The 23756-nt window shown below is 40.3% G+C and overlaps 1 long non-coding RNA gene across 1 annotated transcript in view; it reads right to left on the reverse strand.

Moving 5' to 3' along the window:
* The window catches only part of LOC122429879, a 65578-nt gene extending 45812 nt beyond the window's left edge, over nt 1–19766 (reverse strand). The window contains exon 1 of the long non-coding RNA XR_006266182.1: nt 19557–19766. This is a non-coding gene — a long non-coding RNA (uncharacterized LOC122429879). The remainder of the gene's footprint in view (nt 1–19556) is intronic.
* Nucleotides 19767–23756: the final 3990 nt, after the last annotated feature.

Genomic DNA, 23756 nt, shown 5'->3' on the forward strand with positions numbered 1-23756 from the left:
TTACATTTTTGAGGGGAAAATACAATTTTGATTCTTAAATGCAAAAATATTCACATGCTTCAAGTACGTATTTTCCAAAGAAATGAGATAATGCATAAGAAACAGGCTGAGGGCAGCTTTCAGAATGGGAGAAAATAATGGCAAACGAAACAACTGACAAAGAATTAATCTCCAAAATATACAAGCAGCTCATGCAGCTCAAAACCAGAAAAACGAACAACCCAGTCAAGAAGTAGGCCAAAGAACTAAACAGGCATTTCTCCAAAGAAGAAATACAGATGGCTAATAAACACACGAAAAGATGCTCAGCATCACTCATTATCAGAGAAATGCAAATCAAAACCACAATGAGGTACCATCTAACGCCAGTCTGAATGGCCACCATCGAAAAGTCTCCAAACAATAAATGCTGGAGAGGGTGTGGAGAAAAAGGAACCCTCTTATACTCTTGGTGGGAATGCAAACTAGTACAGCCACTATGGAGAACAGTGTGGAGATTCCTTAAAAAACTGGAAATAGAACTGCCATATGACCCAGCAATCTCACTGCTGGGCATACACACTGAGGAAACCAGAAGTGAAAGAGACACGTGTAACCCAATGTTCATCGCAGCACTGTTTACAATACTAGGCCATGAAAACAATCTAGATATCCATCAGCAGATGAATGGATAAGGAAGTTGTGGTATACATGCACAATGGAATATTACTCAGCTATAAAAAAGAACACATTTAAAAAAAAAGAACGCATTTGAGTCAGTTCTAATTAGGTGGATGAAACTGGAGCTTATTATACAGAGTGAAGTAAGTCAGAAAGAGAAACACCAATATAGTATATTAACACATACATCTGGAATTTAGAAAGATAGTAACAATGATCCTACATGCAAGACAGCAAAAGAGACAAAGATGTAAAGAACAGACTTTTGGACTATGTGGGAGAAGGCAAGGGTGGGATGATTTGAGAGAACAGCAGTGAAACATGTTTATTACCATATGTAAAATAGATGACCAGCGTGAGTTCGATGCATGAAGCAGGGCACTCGAAGCCGGTGCTCGGGGACAACCCAGAGGGATGGGGTGGAGAGGGAGGTGGGAGGGGGGCTCAGGATGGTGGTGGGATACATGTACACCCATGGCTGGTTCATGTCGATGTATGGCCAAAACCACCACAATACTGTAAAGTAAGTATCCTCCAATTAAAATAAATTAATTACTTAAAAAAGAAAAAGAAACTGAGAGAAAGAGGAAAAAGAAGGAAAATACAAAGAGAGAGAGAGAGAGAGTGTGTGTGTGTGTGTGTGTGTGTGTGTGCATGTACTCAAAAGAAAGAGCAAGTCAGAGGAACAGATGAAGGCCAACCGCTTCTGCAATTAAATGATTCACTGCAACTTCCATCCCCTAGTCCTGTTCCTCCAAGCCTCACTCCCCTGGCAGGCAAAGCATCTACAGAATATCTGTTCATGTAAATTTCATGGTGGGACCTATGAAATGTCAAATGAGAATAATCCTTTTCAATTTTCCAATATTTTCTTGGTCTTTTATTGCCTACAGGAAGCAGGAGGCTTTACTTCTTACTTAATTATTTGCTAAGCCGCCCCCTTTGTCCCACCCTTCCTCCCAAGCCACCAACAATCCTCTTTCCCTTTAGGATGAACTAGGATGACATGGGTCCTGTCCTCCTACCAGTTACAGTCTCCAAAATAAATAAACAGAACACACACAGAGAAGCCAACTAAGGAGAAGATAGAATAAGTTGCTTTCTCAACTATAAGCAAAAAAAAAAAATTCTTTCTTTTCAACATTGCAAATGCTTTTTGGCAATGTTCAGTTCTTCAAGGGGAAATGGTTGGCAATTTTACACACACACACACACACACATACTCTGTCACGCACACACACACACACCCCGCAATAATTAGTTTGTTGGTTGAGTTGACCAACATTTGAAATAATAGGTATTTTTTTAGTCATGGCTCTTATCTTATGTAAAAATTCTTGGTAAATTAATTGCTCTGCTGTTTGACTGTTGAACATTAAATATTTGATCTCCCATAATTTCAACATTAAATGCTTTTCTAATTTGTTGTGTTTACATCACCAAAGTAAAATATCTTTGACTAACCAAAGACATGTTCAGCTCTTTCAAGATTCCAATAATAAACAACTCTAAGATAAAACATAAATTGACCCTAATACTGAGTATGCACAAAACTGGCAAAACAATTTTGTGAAGAAATGTTACAGAAAGCAGGGGATTCTCTGAGGGAAAAGAATGGGATATTTATCTTATCATCATGGAATAGGACATTCTGAAGTGCTTGGAAAGAATTATTCATTTTCCTATGAAGGTAGAAGTGGTTCTTTATTCCTGTGTTCTGAACCCACCCGGATAGCCTAAGAGTGAATGAGCAATATCACAGGAAATCATGTAGAAATTTTACAAGCCACAATGACTATCTCATTTGCAGTGGCAATTGCTATTTGTGCCCTTGTCTCTTAAAGTGTCGTCGTGTCTTAGACTGGTGGATAGTCCAAGACTTTGTTAGAAGAATATCACCTAAGTTTTCAAAAGTGATCCCAGACTCTTCTCATTGCTGACTTCCCACTAGAAGATCATTATAAACCTTCTTCTTTCCAAAGGTATTGCCTATTTTGTGATTGCTAAGATATTGAAATGTGTCATCACTAGGAATTCATTCACACGTTCTATAGATAATAAATGCCTCCTGGACATATGAGAAGACAATCCCTTTCCTCAAAGAGTTTGTGGATTTGTGCTTGAAATAAGGCAATACTGGATTTTGAAAGTCCATTTAGGAGGCTACATGATTCCATGTACATGACCTTCTGGAAAAGGCAAAACAATGGTGATAGTAAAAAGATCAGTAGGTTCCAGGGGCCAGTGAGGAGGCAGGGAGGAATAGGTGGAGCATGGGGAATTTTTAGGGCAGCAAACTGCTCCACATGATACAATAATGGTGCATTTGCTATTGTTTAGTTGCTAAGTTAGTGTCCAACTCTTTTATGACCCCATGGAGTATAGCCCACAGGGATAGAACCCATGTCTTCTGCATTGGCAGGTGGCTTCTTTATCACTGAGCCACCAGAGAAGCCCATAATTGTGGATACATGTCATTACATATTTGTCAAAACCCATACAACACCAAGCATGAACCCTAACATGAACTATGAACTTAGGGTGGTTTTTATGTGCTAATGTAGGTTCATCAATTGTTATAACTGTGTCACTCTGGTGTGGGATGTTACTAATGGTGGAGGTTATGCATGTGTGGGAGCAGGGAGGATATAAGAGATCTCTGTACCTTCCTCTCACTTTTACTGTGGACCAAAAACTGTTCTAAAAATAGTCTATTAAAAATGTCCACTAGTAAACTGTGATCTATCTTGGAAAGGGCAAAGTCTTCCACTGATCAGCTCTTCTGAATTCTAAGAAACCATCAGTTACTTCAGTTCTTTTCCACCGCCAACAGCAAAGAACAGAATTTGAAGGGAACCTGAAGGGAGCACGATGAAAGATTTTGGTGGCTGGCACTTTTACAAAGATCTGGAGAATGGGGCACTATCCAGAGAAAGAAGGTCTAAATAGACCATTGTGGGAAGGTAGTGAGCAGGCAACACTTGTTAGAGGAGGTTGGGACATGGAGGTTGGTAGGGCAACTTGTGAACAGAGTTCTACAGAAGGCAAGATAATTCAAAAGACAGTATGACTCAAAATGGATCAAAGATCTAAATATAGGAGCTAAAACTATGAAACTCTTAAAAGGAAAGAGAGGGATAAATTTCCATGACCTTGGATTTTGCAATGTTTTCTTAGATGGACACCAAAAGCAAAAGCAACAAGAGAAAAAAATAGATATACTGGACTTGGTTAAAATGAAAACCTTTTGTGCACAAAAGGACACCACTGAAAGACTGAAAAGATAACCCACAGAACGGGAGAAAATATTTGCAAATCATGTATCTGTTAAGGGTTTAGTGTTCAGAATATATAGAAAGAATTCTTACAAGGCAACAAATAACTCAAAAACTGAGCAAAGTAATTGAATAGAATTTCTCCAAAATAAGATATACAAAAGGCCAACAGACACATGAAAAGATGTTCACAGTCATTAGTTATTATGCAATGAAATGCAAAACAAAGTCACAAAAAAATACCACTTTAGTCTTTAGTCTCACTAAGATGGCTATAACCAAAAAAAGAAAAAAAGAGAGAGAGAGAGATAAAAACAAATACAGATGATCTCAGTGTGTTTAGTAAAGTAATAGAAATACCCTAACCCCCTGGCCCCAAACACTAGAATTTTGGGGTAACAGACTGACAGCTTTGTTGTTTGCACAATTATAATCTGCATTGTATACACAAAGGATACAGCTACCTTTTGTTTAATCTGTACTTTCTAAATATATAAAAAAAGGGGAAGTGGGGTATATATCAATTTTTGTCTAATCTGTTTGAAACATGAATTCTGTTTGTTTAAAATTAGGGCTTTACTCCTTTTTCCGTAAGTCTCTTGTGATCCTTTGTAGAAACTTTTCCTTAAACCCCAGTTAAGTCCATTCTCTGGTAATAGGTACAAATTTGGTTTCATATTCTACTTGACAATTTAAATAAACTGAAATATTTCTAAAATGGAAAAAACAATGTGATTCCATTTACTGTTTTGCCTGGCTGTCGACTAAGAGGCTAGATGTCCCAGCACTGTGGTTGCGTTGAGAGATTGGCTCGTAAGGTTGTAGAACTGTCTGGTTTCTTCTTGAATTGGGGAAGAGACAAGTCTCCTTCAGTCCTTATTGTCAAAAGAGGAATAGGATCATGTACTATCCTGATCTTACATAAAGCACAGATGGCTATCATAGTATCTCTAGCTAGGGAAAAGGTAAAAAGTATTTCCAGGATCTCACTATAGGAGGTGGAGGCAGGCTGCAATGTTTCTTTTGCCTGGTTCCTAAGACTTTCCACTCCACCACACTACAGTCCAAACTTCTCAGCCAGATGTTCAAAGCTCTTCACAATCTGATACCACCTGTTTAAACACCTATTTCAAAACTTCATAATTTCAGTTTCCTGCTATAGTCAGGCTGATCTTCCTTGCAGCTTGCAAACATGGCTTTTCTTTCCTAACTTCAAGCCTTAGGTTATTTCCCCTTCCTGACTCTTATCACCTACTTTCCTGTCTCAGCATATAGTGATTCAGTCTTTCACCATCTTCAGAATGCAATTTGTTCCCCATGGCATTCATGAAAAATTCTGGACCCTCTCCACCTCCTGCATAATTGATGTTCATTAAAAATAAGTAAATAAAAATCCCATTGAGACTAATTATTTGTATAACTAATCTGGGTCCTTCACCATTGTTTGACACAACGGTTAGGTTTAGTTAATTTCTATTTCATCCTCTTTCTATAACAAAGTTTCTGTAACCTCAGCACCATTGATATTTGGAGCCAGATAATTCTTTGTCATGAGGGGCCATCATGTGTACTGCAGAGTTTAATGACATCCCTGGCTTCTACCCAGACGCCAGTAGCATTCACCCTCCGGCTATGACAACCAACAAAGTCTCCAACATTACCAAATGTCTCCAGGGCAGTGGAGAGGGCAGGAAACTCACTCCCAGGGAAGAACCACTCCTAGGGTACCTCTCTGAATCTCAGAGGCAAGAAGGCTGAAAAGCACATTTCTCAGACTGTTTCATCTAGGATTCAGGACAGGAAACAGATTTTGACAAGCAGGTGAACTTGTGCTAGGTTTGAAAGGCTATAGTGAGGTGGGGACCATATTCCCCTACTTTTTGGCTGGTTTAAATGACAGAAAGGGTTATGAGGATGCAAAATATTTTCTCAGCAATATTCCACATCCATTCTCCTGGGTGTTGAAAGGAAGCTCTGTGTGTGTGTGTGTGTGTGTGTGTGTGTGTGTGTGTGTGTGTGTATGTGTGTGTGTAGGGGGTGTGGGGTGGGGTGAGGCATGGCTGGACTCAGTGTTCTAGATCCTAGTATCCAGCTTTTCTCAGTGTTAAGAGACAATTTCCATAATTGCCCAGTTTTTCTCAGTGTTAAGAGACAATTTCCATAATTGCCCAGTGCTGGCCACTTCCAGATTCCAACTTACTGATTCCTGAATAGCAGTTGTTAAGGCAAGGTTTTGAACTCAACAGATGCACTGGTGCCTAGCTTCCTGGTGGTCAGTTCTTTAATGTTAAAGGAGTCAGTCCCGGGGCCCATTAAAAGTGAACTCCTGAAATCTTCCACAATTTTTTATGCACCTAGTTCACTTCATCCATCCTTTTTTTCTGAATAAAGTAACTAGTTTCTCTTTCCTTCACTGAACCCATATAATGCCTTACCTATGATTATCTTACTCTTTCACTAACTTCCTTTCTTTCTGAGTAGTTAAGCTTTTTACAGGGAAGAATTACACTTCTTTTTCTCATCTGCCTGCCATAATCGCCATCTAGGGCTTTGCTCAGAGTAGGAAGAGGAAAGCAATTCGATTCATTTGCGTCTGGCGTTCACTGAAAACTTGTTCAATGAACACAGTCTTGGAAGAAGGGATGGAAAAAAAAGACACACACACCCTCAACCAAGTTCTCCCTCTTCCTCAGTGTGTTATAGAACCCAGACGTGCACATCTGATCCAGGAGAGAAAAATTGCTTCTAGTGGGAAACTGTTGTGAGACTCTCTTACTAATGGGCTCAATCATACACTCCATTCCAGGCAAAGGGCCATGTAAAATATCCAGAACACCCACTCTCCCTAGAATAATATCAATCAGGCATTTGGCTCTAAATATCTATTCGCTGATGACTCCCAGGTTTACTTCCCCAGGCCTGGCCATTTTCCTGGATCCCAAACTTGTGTACATAAACGCCGATCTAACATCTCCATTTGGATATCTGATGTTCACATTAAATGTAACATGTGCAAAACCAAACCCTTCTTCTCCTAGCCCGGGCTGCTTCTTTCACTGTCTTCTGCTCTTTCTCTTGTAAATGCCAATATCCACACATCCACGCATGTCAAAAGCAACGAGAAATAAAGACTAATTTCTCCCTTTCCCTCAGCCTCCACTGTCAGACTATCAGCCATTCTGTGTTTTAACTCAAAAATACATCTAAAATCCATCCACTTCACTCCATCTCTGCTGCTCACTGACTCAATGGACATGAGTTTGAGCAAACTCTGGGAGATGGTGAAGGACAGAGAAACCTGGCAGGCTGCAGTTCATGGGGCCACAGAGTCAGACATGACTTAGTGACTGATCAACAACAACTGCTGCTGCCTTCATCTTGGTTTAAGCCACCATCGCCTCTCATCTCCTTACTGTGCTCACTGCTTTCTCTCTTATTGCCATACTTTGAAACAAAAATTGGATCATGTCTCTATTCTGTTTAGATATGTTCTGTAGCTTCTCATCAGAATAAAATCAACACCCTTTTATCCAGGGAACAAAGCTTTACATGATGTAGCCACTGCCCAGCTCTCCAAACTCACTCTGTCCCGTTCTCACTTCCTGCTCCAGCCCCAGGTCTCTCTTGTGTTCCCTGATTTCCCAAGCCTTTTACGATGTCAGGGCCTTTGCACTTGCTTATCTTATCTTAACATATTGTATACAAAAGTCTGTACAGTCAAAGCAATGGTTTTTCCAGTAGTCGTGTATGGATATGAGAGCAGGACAATAAAAAAGGCTGAGCACTGAAGAACTGATGCCTTCGAACTGTGGTGCTGGAGAAGACTCTTGAGAGTCTCTTGGACCAAGCAAGGAGATCAAACCAGTCAATCCTAAAGGAAATCAACTCTGACTGTTCACTGGAAGGACTGATGCTGAAGCTGAAACTCCAATACTTTGGCCATCTGATGCAAAGAACTGACTCATTGGAAAATACCCTGATGCTGGGAAAGATTGAAGGCAAGAGGAGAAGGGGGTGACAGAAGATGAGATGGTTGGATGGCATCACCAACTCGATGGACATGAGTTTGAGTAAGCTCCTGGAGTTGGTGATGGACGGGGAAGCCTGGCGTGCTGCAGTCCATGGGGTCGCAAAGAATTGGACACGACTGTGCAGCTGAACAACAACATCTTATCCCTACTCAGGCTCTTTGCATGTCTAGTTCATCTCCTCTTTCAGATCTTGGCTCACATGTCATTGTTCAGATATGTTTTGCTTGGTCAGCCCATCATAAGTAAACCCCAGCCTCTAAGTTATTCCTATCCTATCACCCTGTTCATTGCCCTTGCGCTCATCGGTATCGAAACTGCCTTGCCCACTTCTCTGTTTTCTTGTGTATTGCCTGTGCCCTGCCCAACCCTACCCCACCAATTAGACTAGAGCTCTCATAGTGCAGGACATGCGTTTGTCTCACCGCTGCATCTCAGCACCTGAAACAGAGCGTGGCACATTACAGGCCCTCAGGAACTATTAATAGTTGTTGAAGGAATGAATGGTTGATTATGTTCTTATCCAGGTTATTTCATTCTGGCAACATACATAATACATGAAATTTACCACCTGAACCACTGTAAGTGTTCTGTTTGGTGGCATTCAGTACAGTCATATGGTTATGCAGTCATCACCACCATCCATCTCCAGATCTCTTTTCATTTTGCAAAATGGAAATTCTGCACCCCAGAAACAATAACTTCCTGTTCTTCCCTCCTTCCAGACCTTGGGGACCGCCATTCTACTTTCTTTTGCTATGAATTTGACGACTCTTGGTACCTTATACGACTAGAATCATAAAGTATTCGCCCTCTGGTGACTGGTTTAGTTCATTTAGCACAGTGTTTACAAAGTTCATCCATGTTGTAACATGTGTCAGAATGTCCTTCTTTTTAAAGGTTGAATGATAGTCCAATGTATGTATAGACCACATTTTGTTTACTGATTCATCCTTCAATGTAAACTTGGGATGCTTCCACCTTTTGGCTATAACGAATAATGCTGTGAACATGTGTGTGCAGATATCTCTTTGAAGCCCGGCCTTCAATTCTTTTGGGTATATACACATCCAGAAACATAATTTCTGGTAATTCTACCGCTAATTTTTTAAGGAACTGCCATACTGTTTTCCATAGCAGCTGCATCACTTTACATTCCCACTAACAGTGCACAAAGTTTCCAATTTCTCTACATTCTTGTCAACGTTTGTTATTTCCTGTTCTATTTTCTTATAGTAGCCACCCAAATGAATGTGAGGTAATATCGCATTACAGTTTTGATTTACATTTCCCTAATGATTAGCTATGTTGAATGCCTTCTCAAGTACTTTTTGGCCACTTGTATATCTTTTTTAGAAAAATGTCTCTTGAAATCTTTTGCACATTTTAAAATCAGGTTTGTTGTTGTTATTGAGTTGTGGGGGTTCTTTATATATTCTGAATGCTAAACTGTTACACGACATATAATTTGCAAATATTTTCTCTCCTGTGGATTTCCTTTTCATTCAGGGGACTGTATCCTTTGATGAAAAGAGATTTAAATTTTGGTGTAGTCCAGTTTAGCTATTTTTTTTTTCTTTCTTTGAGCTTTCAGTGTCATATCCAAGATATCATTGCTAAATCCAATGTCATGAAGATTTCTTCCTATATTATCTTCTAAGAACTGTATAGCTTTAGCTCTTATACTTAGATCTTTGATCAATTTTAATTTTGCCATATAATGTAAGATAAGGGTCCAACTTCATTTGTTAGCTTGTGGATATCCAGTTTTCCCAGAACCATTTTTTGGAAAAGACTGTCCTTTGACCAATGAATGATCCTGACATTTACAAAAAATATTTGTCCATGTATATGAGATTTATTCTGGGTTTTCTATTCCAGTTCATTGCTCTTATTGCTGTTTGTTCAGTCATGTCTGACTCTTTGAGACCCCATGGACTGCAGCATGCCAAGCTCCTCTCTCCTTCACTATCTCCTGGAGTTTGCTCAAATTCAAGTCCATTGAGTCGGTAATGCTACCTGACCACTTCATCCTCTGCTACCCCCTTCTCCTCCTGCTTTCAATCTTTCCCAGCAACAGGGTCTTTTCCAAGGAGCCAGTTCTTCGCATCAGGTGGCCAAAGTATTGGTACTTCAGCTTTAGCATCAGTCCTTCCAAAGAATATTCAGGGTTGATTCCTTTAGAATTGACTGCTTTGATCTCTTTGCTGTCCAAGGGACTCTTCATTGGTCCAGGCATCTGTATTTATGCAAGTACAACACTGTTTTGATTTGTGATTTTGTAGTAATTTTGGAATCACGAAGTGTGAGGTCTCCAGCACTGCCCTGTTTAAGATTGCTTTGGTTATTCAGGGTTTCTTGAGATTTCATTTGTATTTTAGAACAGATTTTTCTATTTCTGCAAAAAAAAAAGAAAATTGGGATTTTAACAGGCATTGCATTGAAGCTGTAGACCATTTTGGGTGGTATTGACTTTTTAATAGTATTAAGTCTGCTGTTGAATTCTGTTTCCTACTATCTTGTTAAGAATTTTTCATCAATATTCATCAGGGTCTGTAGTTGTCTTTTCTTGTAGTGTCTTTGTCTGGCTCTAGTATTAGGGAGATGTTGCCCTCCTAAAATGAGCTTGGGAGTGTTCCCTCCTCTTCAAGTTTTGGAAGAATTTGAGGAGGCTTGATGTCATTCTTCTTTAAATGTTTGGTAGAGTTTGCCAAAGAAGCCATCTGGTCTTGGGCTTTTCTTTATTGGGAAGCTTTTTATTACTGATTAAATTTCCTTACTAGTTATAGTTCTGTTCAGATGTTCTATTTCTTCGTGATTGAGTCTTGATAGGTTGGGTTTCTAGGAATTCGTCCCTTTCATCCAGGTTATTCAATTTCTTGCCCAAGACTGGTCACAGCGCCCTCTGACAATCCTTTTTACTTCTGTAAAATTGGTAGTCATGACTCCTCTTTCATTTCTGATTCGAGTTATTTAAGCACTCTCACTCTTTTTTTCTTAATCAATACAGCAAAAGATTTGCCAATTTTACCAATCTTTTCAAAGAACCAATTCTTGATTTTGTTCCCTTACCCACGTTTTTCAGACTTTTTATATAAAGAGAGGTGGGATGAAAAGAAAATAAACACTTTAAAGATAATTATAAACTTGACTGTGTAGGAAAGGAGAGACTTGTTGAACTGAAAATGGTATTGTGAACACTTAGGTATAAAATTGGAAAAGTTCTTTTTCATTCTTTATTCCAGACACAGCCAAGCATGGAAAAGAGGGGCTTTATTGTGATCTTTGTGCAAAGCAGATAATTTTTAAGCTTATATTTACATATGCACTTACTATGTACCACATGCTATTCTAAGCACTTTACATATAGGAACTTGTTTAACCTCATGAAATAAGTGTTATTATTAGTCCCATTTTTCAGATGAATAGACTGAGAGAGAGAGAGTTTAAGTCATGCCTAGCAAATGTCAGAATTGTGATTTCCACTCAGGGAGTCCAGCTTCAGAGTTGCTATTCTACTAATAAATGCATCCTTTTGATGGATGACATACACACAAATTGGCCTTTCTTTTAAAGAGGTCTGAGTGCTATTTAGAAGTTACCAATGAGATGGCCTTGAAATATGTTATTCCAGCCCAGAAAGTTTGTTCTTTGAGCTTTAAGGTCCAGGTCTTCTCTCCTCCAAGCTTTCTTCCCAGTGTCTGGACATTCATTAGAGTCTCCATGATGGACACGTCACTTGCTAAGCTCTACAATCACTCTGACTCAACCAGTGTCAGGGTCACGGTCTGCAATGCCAACGTGACACCATGCTGGGCCCTTGGGTGTGCGTGATCAGCTTTCCCTTAGGTCTTCCCTCTTCTGCCCCTCCCACCTGCCATGGCACCTGTCCCATTTTCAGACCTACTGTGCTCCCCTCATATTGTTGGGCTCAGCAAGTCTCTCAAATAAAACCTGACTGCTGCCTTTACTTCAAGGCTGAACAACTTGATAAGGCCTGTTTTAAAAGGTCATTCTTGTTATTCATTGAAAACAACAGTAGCCAAAGCAAAACAGAGTTGGGGCATCAGTGCCCTTGTCAGAACCTTCCTGGGAGCTGGTGGAGAGGAGAGCAGATGGAAGCCTACCTTGACACAACGCTGGACCACGGACCTGAGGCAGTAATCTGTAAGGACACACACGTGTGCGCACTAGTCACAGATTTCTTCTCCCTCCTGCTGGAACACTGAGTCAGGAAAAACATTCAGAGCCTGAGCCGGGATGTTGCTAGTGAAGCAGAGATTTCAGGTGAGAAGTAAATGTGCAGAGCGGAGGCAGTGACCTTTCTTATTCGCAGTGTTTTCATTCTGCAGCTTGCGCGGCAGGGACCCTGACATCAGAAGCTCTGATGGCCCGAGGCTGTGTTGGAGAGGAAATAAATGAGCCTGCCCTACTTCCAGAGGCGCTAGTCCTCCGTGTGCGGCATGGAACCTGGGCAGGGCGAGATGTGTGTAGCCGAGCGACCTCTAGTGCCTGACAGTGGGAGCTGCATCGCCTGCTCCCAAGGCGGAGGGAGTTTGAGGGGAAGCCTGAGTTTAAAAAGCACAGGGTCTATTGTAAAGATCCTGTTTGTCCAGCACCGTCCAGGGTGTTAGGGAGGATTCAAAGGAATTACAAGTAGGCAAACTTAAGGAGCTTATCCTCCGGCCTGGGGAAATCAAAAGAGCATATGGTTTCTGTATTGACATGATGTCATGGGAGGAGCTTCTGAGAAGGGAAAGGACACCACGGATCAGAGTAATCCAGGAAGCTGAACCTGGAAGGACGAGTGGACTTTACATGAAAAGAGGGAGGGCATCCTGGGATGGGTGGAAAGCAAGCCAGCAGGAAGAGGGACCTTGACGACGCAGGGCAGAGATTTCCAATGAAAGGATCTGTTAGTCCGCAGTGTTAGGATGATTGACAGCAAAACTCAAGAATAGAAGATCCAGCCCCCCGGGGGTTCACCGTAGAGGACCCACCTCACCACCCAGCCTGCCCGGCTCTTCCAATCAGAAGAGAGCCCAGGAGTTGCTTTCTGCCCCCAATGCCTGGGGAACGATGGGCATGTTGGCAACAGGACCACTGGCTGCAAACTCAAATACAACCCAGGCCAAAGAGTCAATGCAAATACCCGAAATAGATGGGTGGAAGATTCTGGCACTTGGGAGATGTCCGATTTCGTTTTTAGCCCGCACAGAGTCCTGAATTGCAGCGGGAAGGGGTGGAGGCTTCCTCCAATGGGCAGCGGTGACTCAGGCCTGGCTAGTTATTATGGTCAGGAATGCAGGACCCAGTGCCAAGTATTCCAAGCCTGCACGGGAAGTACATTATCTTAAAACTTTAGGTGAGGTCTCTCCATGTTTAAACGTTGGGTCAACTTTTTATTTTATTAATTCAATTTTTATTTTATATTGGAGTATAATTGATCTACAAAGTTGTGTTAGTGACAGGTGTATAGCATACTGTGAACATTCAGTTTCATATATGTGTGTGTGTGTGTATATATATATATCTCCATTCTTTTTCAGATTCTTTTCCCATGTAAGTTATCACAGAGTATTGAGTAGAAAGCATTGTACAGATCAAACAAACAGTTTGGCTTGCAGGCTGTCCCCTTATAAATTGGGATTCAAATTGATCACATTTGTTCTAAAAAATGTTTTAACATGCTGAATTAATAGACAAGTTTTACTATAATTCTTATGACTTAGGGGAAATCTACTGACTTTGGGGGCTGCTTAAATTTCTTTTTGATGAGAGAAGGGACTTCTTTTTCTCATGAGGGCCTTGCAAAGAGCTTGGGCTGAGTTCCTGAAGCCCTTTGCTCCTCTCTCTCTGCCCCTCATTTGCAAGTCTGGTTATCTTTCTGACCCACTGTTTTCTCTTTTTTAATAGGTGTATAATTGACATGGGGCTTCCCAGGTGGTGCTAGTGTTAAAGAACCAGCCTGCCATTACAGAAGACATAGACTTGGGTTCAATCCCTGAGTCAGGAAGATCCCCTGGAGGAAGGCCACTCCAGTATTCTTGCCTGGAGAATCCCATGGACAGAAGAGCCTGACAGGCTACAATTCATAAGGTCACAAAGAGTTGTACACAACTGAAGTGACTTAGCACGCATGCACTCATACATAGTGCTCTGTCAAAAACCTTGACCCACAGAATCGTGGACATAGTAAAATGTTTTCCTTTTATACTACTAAATTTAGGGTTGGTTTGTTATGCAGAGAAAGTACCCAGAACATAATTGACATAGGTATAACTGACATATAGTATTATACATATTAGTTTCAGGTGTACAACATAATGATTTGGTATTTGTTTATATTGCAAAATCACCATAATTGGTCTAGTTAACATTCCTCACCACACATAGTTACAATTTTTTTCTTATGATGAGAACTTTTAAGATTTACTCTCCTAGCAACTTTCAAATATACAGTGCTGTATCATTAACTATAATTACCATGCTGTACATTGCCATGGCTGATTTATTTTGTAAGTGGAAGGTTGTACATTTTGACCACTTTCATCCATTTTGCCCACCCCCACTTCTAGTCTGTTTTCTGTATCTGGGAACTTTAGTTTTGTTTTATCTTTTAGATTCTTCATATAAATGAGATCATACGATATTTGAGCCTCTGTTTTCTCATTAGTAAGATTGGCAATCTAATTAGAGGTCCTTTTAGCTCAACAATCTATGATTCCTCAGGCACCATCTAGATCTAAAATTCTATGATTCTTGTTCCAGTCTGAAAGAGGATGTGTTTTCCAGCCAACTTCACCTTACAGAAAGTTCAGAGAGAGCTTCATTTTGTGTGCTGGATTTCTGTCATCCTTGAAGAGAGGCAGTGCAGAGTGGCAAAATCATTGTTAACCTTGGCCACACATTAGAATGAACTGGAGAGTTTTGCAACAAACCCAAAGCCAAGCCCCATTCAGAACCACTCAGGCAAACTAAAAGGACTCTGAGGATGGGTCCGGGGCATGGGGATGTTTTGATGGTTCCTCAGGTTATTTGAATGTGCAGCCAGGATTCAGAGCCACAGGTGTAGGCCGAAGTAGACTTTCTAACCCAGAATCTAGAATCTAACAAACCTGGGCAGTGGCAAGCCACATTTGCAGCCTGAGGCAAAAGAAAAAAGTCTGACCTCTAAGTGAGTGAATGAAAGTCACTCAGTCGTGTCCGACTGTTTGTGACCCCATAGACTATATAGTCCATGGAATTCTCCAGGCCAGAATACTGGAGTGGGTAGCCTTTCCCTCCTCCAGGGGCTCTTCCCAACACAGGGATTGAGCCCAGGTCTCCCACACTACAGGCAGAGTCTTTACCAGCTGAGCCACCAGGGAAGCCCCTGACCTCTAATAAACGCTTATTAAAACATCCTCCTCTAGTTCAGACAAAATGAGAAATGTTTATAAAATCTCTATCAGAAAGCAAGACTGCATATAATGTCTGTGTTGTCCAATCTGTTCATGAACTATGGTCAACCTTGGGCATCAAGGCAGTGGAGACTGACGGTCCTGCAGTACTGGGAACAATGAGTTGACTGAAAGGAGCCATCCCTGTTGCACAATAGTGCAGGGTCACAACCAACAGTCTGTCTTTATTTCAAATTATGGCAATTTGTTCATCATGGATATTTTTGTATTCAGATTCTTTAAAATTATTGAATTTAAATATTATTTACCTTGATTACTGAGTTTTTTCTGCCCATTTCCCCTTACAGTTTGCACTTGAGAGCACTTCACTCATTCCATCCTAATCCAAATTCTGAACCTGAGTTTAAATTCTGCTTCTGCTTGGGTAGGTTACTTGACCAGTCTAACCTCACTTACTTACGTGTAACAACTGTGGTGTTGGAGAAGACTCTTGACAGTCCCTTGGACTGCAACGAGATCCAACCAGTCCATCCTAAAGGAAATCATCCCTGAATATTCATTGGAAGGACTGATGCTGAAGCTGAAACTCCAATACTTTGGCTACCTGATGCGAAGAACTGACTCCTTGGAAAAGACCCTGATGCTGGGAAAGATTGAAGGCAGGAGGAGAAGGGGATGACAGAGCATGAGATGCTTGGATGGCATCAGTGACTCAATGGACATGAGTTTGAGCAAGCTCCAGGAGTTGGTGATGGACAGGGAAGCCTGGCATGCTGCAGTCCATGGGGTTGCAAAGAGTTGGCTGAGCAATTGAACTGACTGACTGACTGACTTGTGTGAAAGATGCTGTTCATGCCAGCTCTCCTATACAGCCCTGTGAAGTGTACATGAGGTGATGTGGTGAAGTGCCCAGTGCAAAATGGGAAGCTTCTATATGCCCTAATGTGGGCTGGCTAACATCACACACAAAGATTGCACAATACCATGGTTACCATGGTTCTCGTGTGTGTATTCCAAGAAAGTTGTCTTCCCTGGGGTCTGTCGGTTTTAGGGTATAGGATTGGTGTTGTCTTGACATTGCAAACTGTCTCCAACCAAAGAATTCTAGACTAAAGGTGTTCAAGCTCTTCCATAAAATCCTAGGGATCCACAAATAGATGGGAGAAATATACTGTGTTCATGGATTAGAAGAATCAACATTGTGAAAATGGCTATACTACCCAAAGCAATCTATAGATTCAATGCAATCCCTATCAAGCTACCAATGGTATTTTTCACAGAACTAGAACAAATAATTTCACAATTTGTATGGAAATACAAAAAACCTTGAATAGCCAAAGCAATCTTGAGAAAGAAGAATGGAACTGGAGGAATCAACCTGCCTGACTTCAGGCTCTACTACAAAGCCACAGTCATCAAGAAATTATGGTACTGGCACAAAGACAGAATTATAGATCAATGGAACAGAATATAAAGCCCAGAGATAAATCCATGAACCTATGGACACCTTATCTTCGACAAAGGAGGCAAAGATATACAATGGAAAAAAGACAACCTCTTTAACAAGTGGTGCTGGGAAAACTGGTCAACCACTTGTAAAAGAATGAAACTGGAACACTTTCTACACCATACACAAAAATAAACTCAAAATGGATTAAAGATCTAAATGTAAGACCAGAAACTATAAAACTCCTAGAGGAGAACATAGGCAAAACACTCTCTGACATAAATGACAGCAGGATCCTCTATGACCCACCTCCCAGAATATTGGAAATAAAAGCAAAACTAAACAAATGGGACCTAATGAAACTTAAAAGCTTTTGTACAACAAAGGAAACTATAAGCAAGGTGAAAAGACAGCCCTCAGAATGGGAGAAAATAATAGCAAATGAAGAAACAGACAAAGGATTAATCTCAAAAATATACAAGCAACTCCTGCAGCTCAATTCCAGAGAAATTAAAAAAAAAAAAAAAAAATGGGCCAAAGAACTAAACAGACATTTCCCAAAGAAGACATACAGATGGCTAACAAACACATGAAAAGATGCTCAACATCACTCATTATCAGAGAAATGCAAATCAAAAAAACCACGAACGGGGTACCATTACATGCCAGTCAGGATGGCTGCTATCTAAAAGTCTATAGAAGCAATAAATGCTGGAGAGGGTGTGGAGAAAAGGGAACCCTTTTACACTGTTGGTGGGAATGCAAAACTAGTACAGCCACTTTGGAGAACAGTGTGGAGATTCCTTAAAAAACTGGAAATAGAACTGCCATATGACCCAGACAACTCCTGGGCATACACAACGACACAGGAAAAAGAGATCAAGACACGTGCCCCAATGCTCATCGCAGCACTGTTTATAATAGCCAGGACATGGAAGCAACCTAGATGCCCATCAGCAGACGAATGGATAAGGAAGATGTGGTACATATACACCAATGGAATATTACTCAGCCATTAAAAAGAATTAATTTGAATCAGTTCTAATGAGATGGATGAAACTGGAGCCCATTATACAGAGTGAAGTAAGCCAGAAAGATAAGACCAATACAGTATACTAACGCAATATATGGAATTTTAAAAGATGGTAACGATAACCCTATATGCAAAACAGAAAAAGAGACACAGATGTACAGAACAGACTTTGGAACTCTGTGGGAGAAGGTGAGGGTGGGATGTTTCGAGAGAATAGCATTGAAACAAGTATACTATCAAGGGTGAAACAGCCCAGGTTGGATGCATGAGACAAGTGCTCAGGACTGGTGCACTGGGAAGACCGAGAGGGATGGGATGGGGAGGGAGGTGGGAGGGGGGATCAAGATGGGGAACACATGTAAATCCATGGCTGATTCATGTCAATGTATGGCAAAAACCACTACAATATTGTAAAGTAATTAGCTTTCAACTAATAAAAATAAATGAAAAAAAAAATCCTAGGGATCCACAAATAACCTGATATTATTTAAGCTGATCAATGATTACATAATTGCCTAATGGGCATAATTATTTTCATCTATTTTATATCTTTGGGTCTGTGCGAATTTTAATCAGTTTAAGAAAGAGTCTGTAGATTTAAAATGTTTGAGAATTATTCTTCAAGATCCTGGTTCTCAAAGTTTAATGTCCATAAGTCATCTGTGCTCAGTCAAGTCCAACACTTTGCAACCCCACGGACTCCTCTGTCCATGGGATATTCCTGGCAAGAATAGTGGAGTGAGTTGCCATGTCGTCTCCAGGGGAATCTTCCTGACCCATAGATCGATCCTGTGTCTCCTGCATTGCAGGCGGTTCTTTACTGCTGAGCCACCGGGGAAGCCCTAAGTCATCTGGAAGTCTTGTTAAAATTCAGGTTCTGATTCAGCAAATGTAATTGAGGTTCTACATTTGTTAACAAGCACCCAGGCAGAAGTGGTTGCATCATTTGTGGGTCTCGAGAGGGAAGGAAATTTCAGGATTTCTTATTAAAAAATCAACAATTTCAAAATAGTGACAACAAAGTATTAAACCACGAGCAGAGTCCTAAGCATGAGGTCTTTTGCCCTTCTATAGGCCACATGCCCATGGAGCACATCCCTGCTCCTAGGAGAGGCCAGAGCTGCTGGTCTATGATTACACTTTAAGTAGAAAAGATCTAATCAGTCGTGTCCAGTAGAACTTCCTGTGATAACATAAATGTTCTACTCCTGTGCTATTCAGTATAGCAGCCATTTAGCCACATGGGGCTGTTAAGCACTTGGAATGTGGCTAGTATGACTAAAACTAGTTTTATCAAATTTTAACTAAATTTAAATAGCTCCATGTGTCTGGTGGCTGCTACATTGGACAGCACAATTTGGTTGTCAGCCTTCTTCAGCAGAAAACATGCTATTCTGGCATATTATCTGTCTCCAGGCTGCTTATGGAACATCACCTTCAAGGGAAGTCAGACGAGATCTTTTTCTTTATGCTTTAATAAGTCTATTATTATCATTATTGGGTTGGAAAAACTTTTTTTTAAAGTTTTTTCAAGTTTCTCCCTTACATCTTCCAGAAAAACTCTAACAAACTTTTTGACCAACCCAATATTATTATTTCATCTGACAGGTAATGAATACTATTCCAAATATTCTCGTGGAAAAAACCTGGTCTTTTGGTCCAGCAATTTTATTTTATTTTTTTTAACATTAAAAGCAATTTTCTACTTACCTTACTGTGGAAAAATATTGGCAATTCATATGTTAAAAGTTTCTTGTCTCCCCTCAAGGGAAATGATTGACAGCCTTTAAGTGCTTGTCTGCATCTTTTAAGACGAAAGTGACTGACACTCTTCAAGAAGAACACACTTTGCTGCATCCTGGCAATGTGACTTGATTCTCCTGATGTGAAGATAGTTTTCAGGTGTCTGAGCTTCTCAGGGTGTTAACCCTCTGTGGGCAGACATCTTGTTTCTTGGACTGAGCATGCACGGGAAGAACGCGTGATCTCGCGGGAGTGCCCCCAGGCTCACTGTTAGGAACCGAGAGGCGTTACAGTACTGAAGGTGGGTTTTTTGTTTTGTATTGTTTTGTTGGTCTGTGTGAAATCTTCAAGTTGCTAAATTGCTACTTTCCAGAGAGGTTTTCTGGTTTCCAAACTCTGTTCAAGACTTCAGACTTCGTTTTTGAAACAGAATGAATTGGGCACTCAATAAGACAGGGAGACAGAGAGAGATGTAAAATTTGACTTCTTGGGACTTCCCTGGTATTCCAGTGGCTAAAACTCCGAGCTCCCATTGCAGGCGGCCCAGGTTCCAGCCACATGCTGTAGCTTGCTGCTGCTACTGCTAAGTCGCTTTAGTCGTGTCCGACTCTGTGCGGCCCCTGAGATGGCAGCCCACCAGGTTCCCCCGTCTCTGGGATTCCCCAGGCAAGAACACTGGAGTGGGTTGCCATTTCTTTCTCCAGTGCATGAAAGTGAAAAGTGAAAGTGAAGTCGCTCAGTCGTGTCTGACTCTTAGCGACCCCATGGACTGCAGCCCACCAGGCTCCTCCGTCCATGGGGGTTTCCAGGCAAGCGTCCTGGAGGGGGATGCCATTTCCTGCCCCATGCTGTAGCTTAAGATCCGGTATTCCCCAGCGAAGATCACAGATCCTGAGTGCCGCAGCTAAGACCCAGCCCAGCCAAATAAATAAATAAATATTGAATAATAAAAGTGTAACTTCTTGCGTCAAAGAGATGGAACAAGATGCTACAAGAGGTTTGGGAGACCAGGATGGAGGAATGTGAACGGGGCTCGCTCCTTTAAGAATAAAAGCCAGAAACCAGAGTTCCATCCAACAGGAATTTATAACTATCAGGAGGAAACAGCCCTTGGTTTCTGTGACTGTTTTTCCTTTGGATCTGTAGCTAGTACATGACTCTTGACATCAAAGCACAAAGCACAAGAGGGATTAAACATTCTCCAAGTGGGTCACTGCCTGGCAACCCCAAGATACACTGTTTAGAAACCTAAAACCTGGGATCAGACCCAGGAATCTATAAGAAGTCAGTAAATGATAGACAGTGGAGGAAAAGGTAGTGTCATCCAAAAGTGTTAAGTCAACTGGCCAAACATTTGGGGAAAATAAATATTGCTCAATACTTATACTCTACAACAAAATAAATCCCAGATGGATTAAATATTTATGTGCTAAAAATAAACAAACCCCCACACTATAAAAATGCTGGTGAAAGAGTGGAATTTGGGGTCAGGAGTGTGTATGCAGTTAATTTGATCGCAGTTTACACTCCCACTGGCAGTGCAAGGGTTCCGTGTGAGCAGATCCACACAAATATGTGATATTATCTAGTTTCTGGGTTTTATCATTCTAAGAGCACAAGTTTGTTTAAAAATGCACATCTCAGATTATTAATAAATTTGAACATCTCTTCAAATACTTTTTAGTTTTTTGTACTTCCATTTTTATAATACCTGTTTACTTCCTTTGCCCAATGTCTACTGAGGTTTCTGGTTTTTTCTTCTTGATTTGAGAAGGTTCCTTGTGTGTTGTAGATATTAACCCCTTGTTAATTTTCACATTGTGAATACCATTTTCCTCTTTGTCATTTTAAAAATACCAGTTTTATAAATGTTAGTCTTTGTTGAACAGAAGTCCTTCATTCTGATAAATGAAATCCATCTCACACAATCCATAAGTGGATGCCGTGTTGTTTGTGCTGGGAAGATGGAGGCAATTGGAATGTTCAGTGCTGGGACAGCAGATTGGTAAAATGTTAAGAGGCACACCAAGGAAGGCTGAGCAGAAATTAGAAGCGATGGACCAAGTGCACACAGAACATCTTAAAAATGCAATGCCGAGTGAAACAAGTAAGAAGCAGAATGAGATATATAACACAATATCGTTTATGTCAGTTAAAATGTGTGAATCTCATACAATACATATTTAGCAAAAACATATGCAAATGAAAAAGATACATATTCAATACCTTAGAATGGTTTTATGAAGCAGAGGATTGGAATAGGAAGTGAGGACTACAGGAAAAAAGTGAATAACAGAGGAGCCTAAGAACTTATTATTATCAACCACTGATAATATCTTAGGAAATGAATCAATTGTACCTGAGTATCCCACACTCAACCACAGAAGAAAAAAACACAGGTAAAAACGTTTTTCACGTGGAGGTAAAAAAAAGACTTCCTAAACATGATTGTGAAAGGTAAAAACTATAAAAGAGAAGGATTTTCAATCTAGTGAAAGAAAATATATTTGAATTATGGTAAATATGCATAACATAAAATGTATTATCTTAACTATTTTTAAGTGTGCAGTTTGGTAGTATTAAGTACTTTCTCATTGCTTCACAACCAATCTCCAGAGCTCTTTTCATCTGACAAAACTGAAACTCTGTAACCCATTAAACAACTCCCTGTTGCTCCCTCCTCTCTGCCCCTAGCAACTACCATTCTACCTTCTATCTCTATGAACTTGACCCCTCTAGGTACCCCCGTATAAGTAGAATCATACAATATTTGTCCTTTTGTGACTGGCTGATTCCCTTTAGTATAGTATCCTCAAGGTTTATCCATGCTGTGGCAAGTGTTAGATTTTCCTTCCTTCTTAAGGCTGGTTAATATTCCATTGTACTGTGTGCTGTATTTTGTTTATCTGTTCATCTGCTGATGGGCATTTGAGTTAGTCCCACATTTTGGCTATTGTGAATAAGGCTGCCATGAATGTGAATGTACAAATATCTCTTTAAGACTATGCTGTCAGTTCTTTGGGGTCTATATCAAGTGGAATGACTGAATCACCTGGTCATTCTATTTTTAATATCTTGAAGAATTGCTATAATGTTTTCCATAGCACTTCATCATTTTACATTCCCATCAACTGTACACGAGGATCCCAAATTCTCTATATCCTTGCCAACAATTGTCATATCTTCTGGCTTTTTTTGGATAGTATCTATACTGATGGCTAAGGGACATAAAAAATTTTTTTTAATGGTAAAATTTTAAAAACTGAGGAAAAGTTGGTATGGTATATGGTTTATATTTCTAACAAATAAAAGGCTCTTAATAATCAGTAAGAAAAAGATGAAAAAAAAAAGTAGGCTATGGATATAAAGAGCAACTTATCAGAGAAGACTACAAGTAGTTAATAAATATGCAAGCATGCTCACCCTTTTCAGTAATGAAAGAAACATAAGTAAAATAACATGATACCATTTAGAGCATGTCATTTGGCAAAGATGTAAAGAAACAGTAATACTCAGTGATGGTGAGGATATGGGGGAGTAGGTGCTCTCATACAATGCTGGTTGAGGAGAACAGAAACTCTAATCATCTTCCAACATGCATTCTTCCCATTTTCCTTAGTCACAGAATCCATTACTTTTTAAACTGACTGTACTGTTGCTTGGAATAAAGACAAGATTTTTAACCCTTCCTCACAGCTATGTTGCCAAAGTCTAGCTATGACTTAATTTTGGTCAATAAGATATAAATAAAAGTACTGTGAAGGAACTCTGGGAAGCTTTCTTAAAAGAATGGAGAAGTGTGTCCATTTCTACTGTTTTGCTTCTTTCCATTGCTTTAATGGAAGAAAGCTGTGATGGCAGGCACTCAAGTAGCCATCTTGGAGCCCAAAGACACTTTGAGGATGCTAAGAAAGAGAGACCTTGAGCATAGATCTGTGTGTCTGAAATGTGGCCTTTGGGTTCCTAATAGTCACCGACTCCTAATATGGAGGGTCTACGCTCAGCCACCTAACCATGGAAAATTCCCGTTATGTGCAGGTCAGGAAGGGGAGTCACACATCTTCTGAAGATGGCCAAGGTTGCCAGAAACAAATATTCTCATAAAAATGTTTCATTAAAAGTTTATAAGATGTAATAAATACAATAGAAATGTACACAATTTAACTT

The sequence above is a fragment of the Cervus canadensis genome, chromosome 28, assembly GCF_019320065.1.
Source record: "Cervus canadensis isolate Bull #8, Minnesota chromosome 28, ASM1932006v1, whole genome shotgun sequence".
In the NCBI taxonomy this organism is placed as follows: Eukaryota; Metazoa; Chordata; class Mammalia; order Artiodactyla; family Cervidae; genus Cervus; species Cervus canadensis.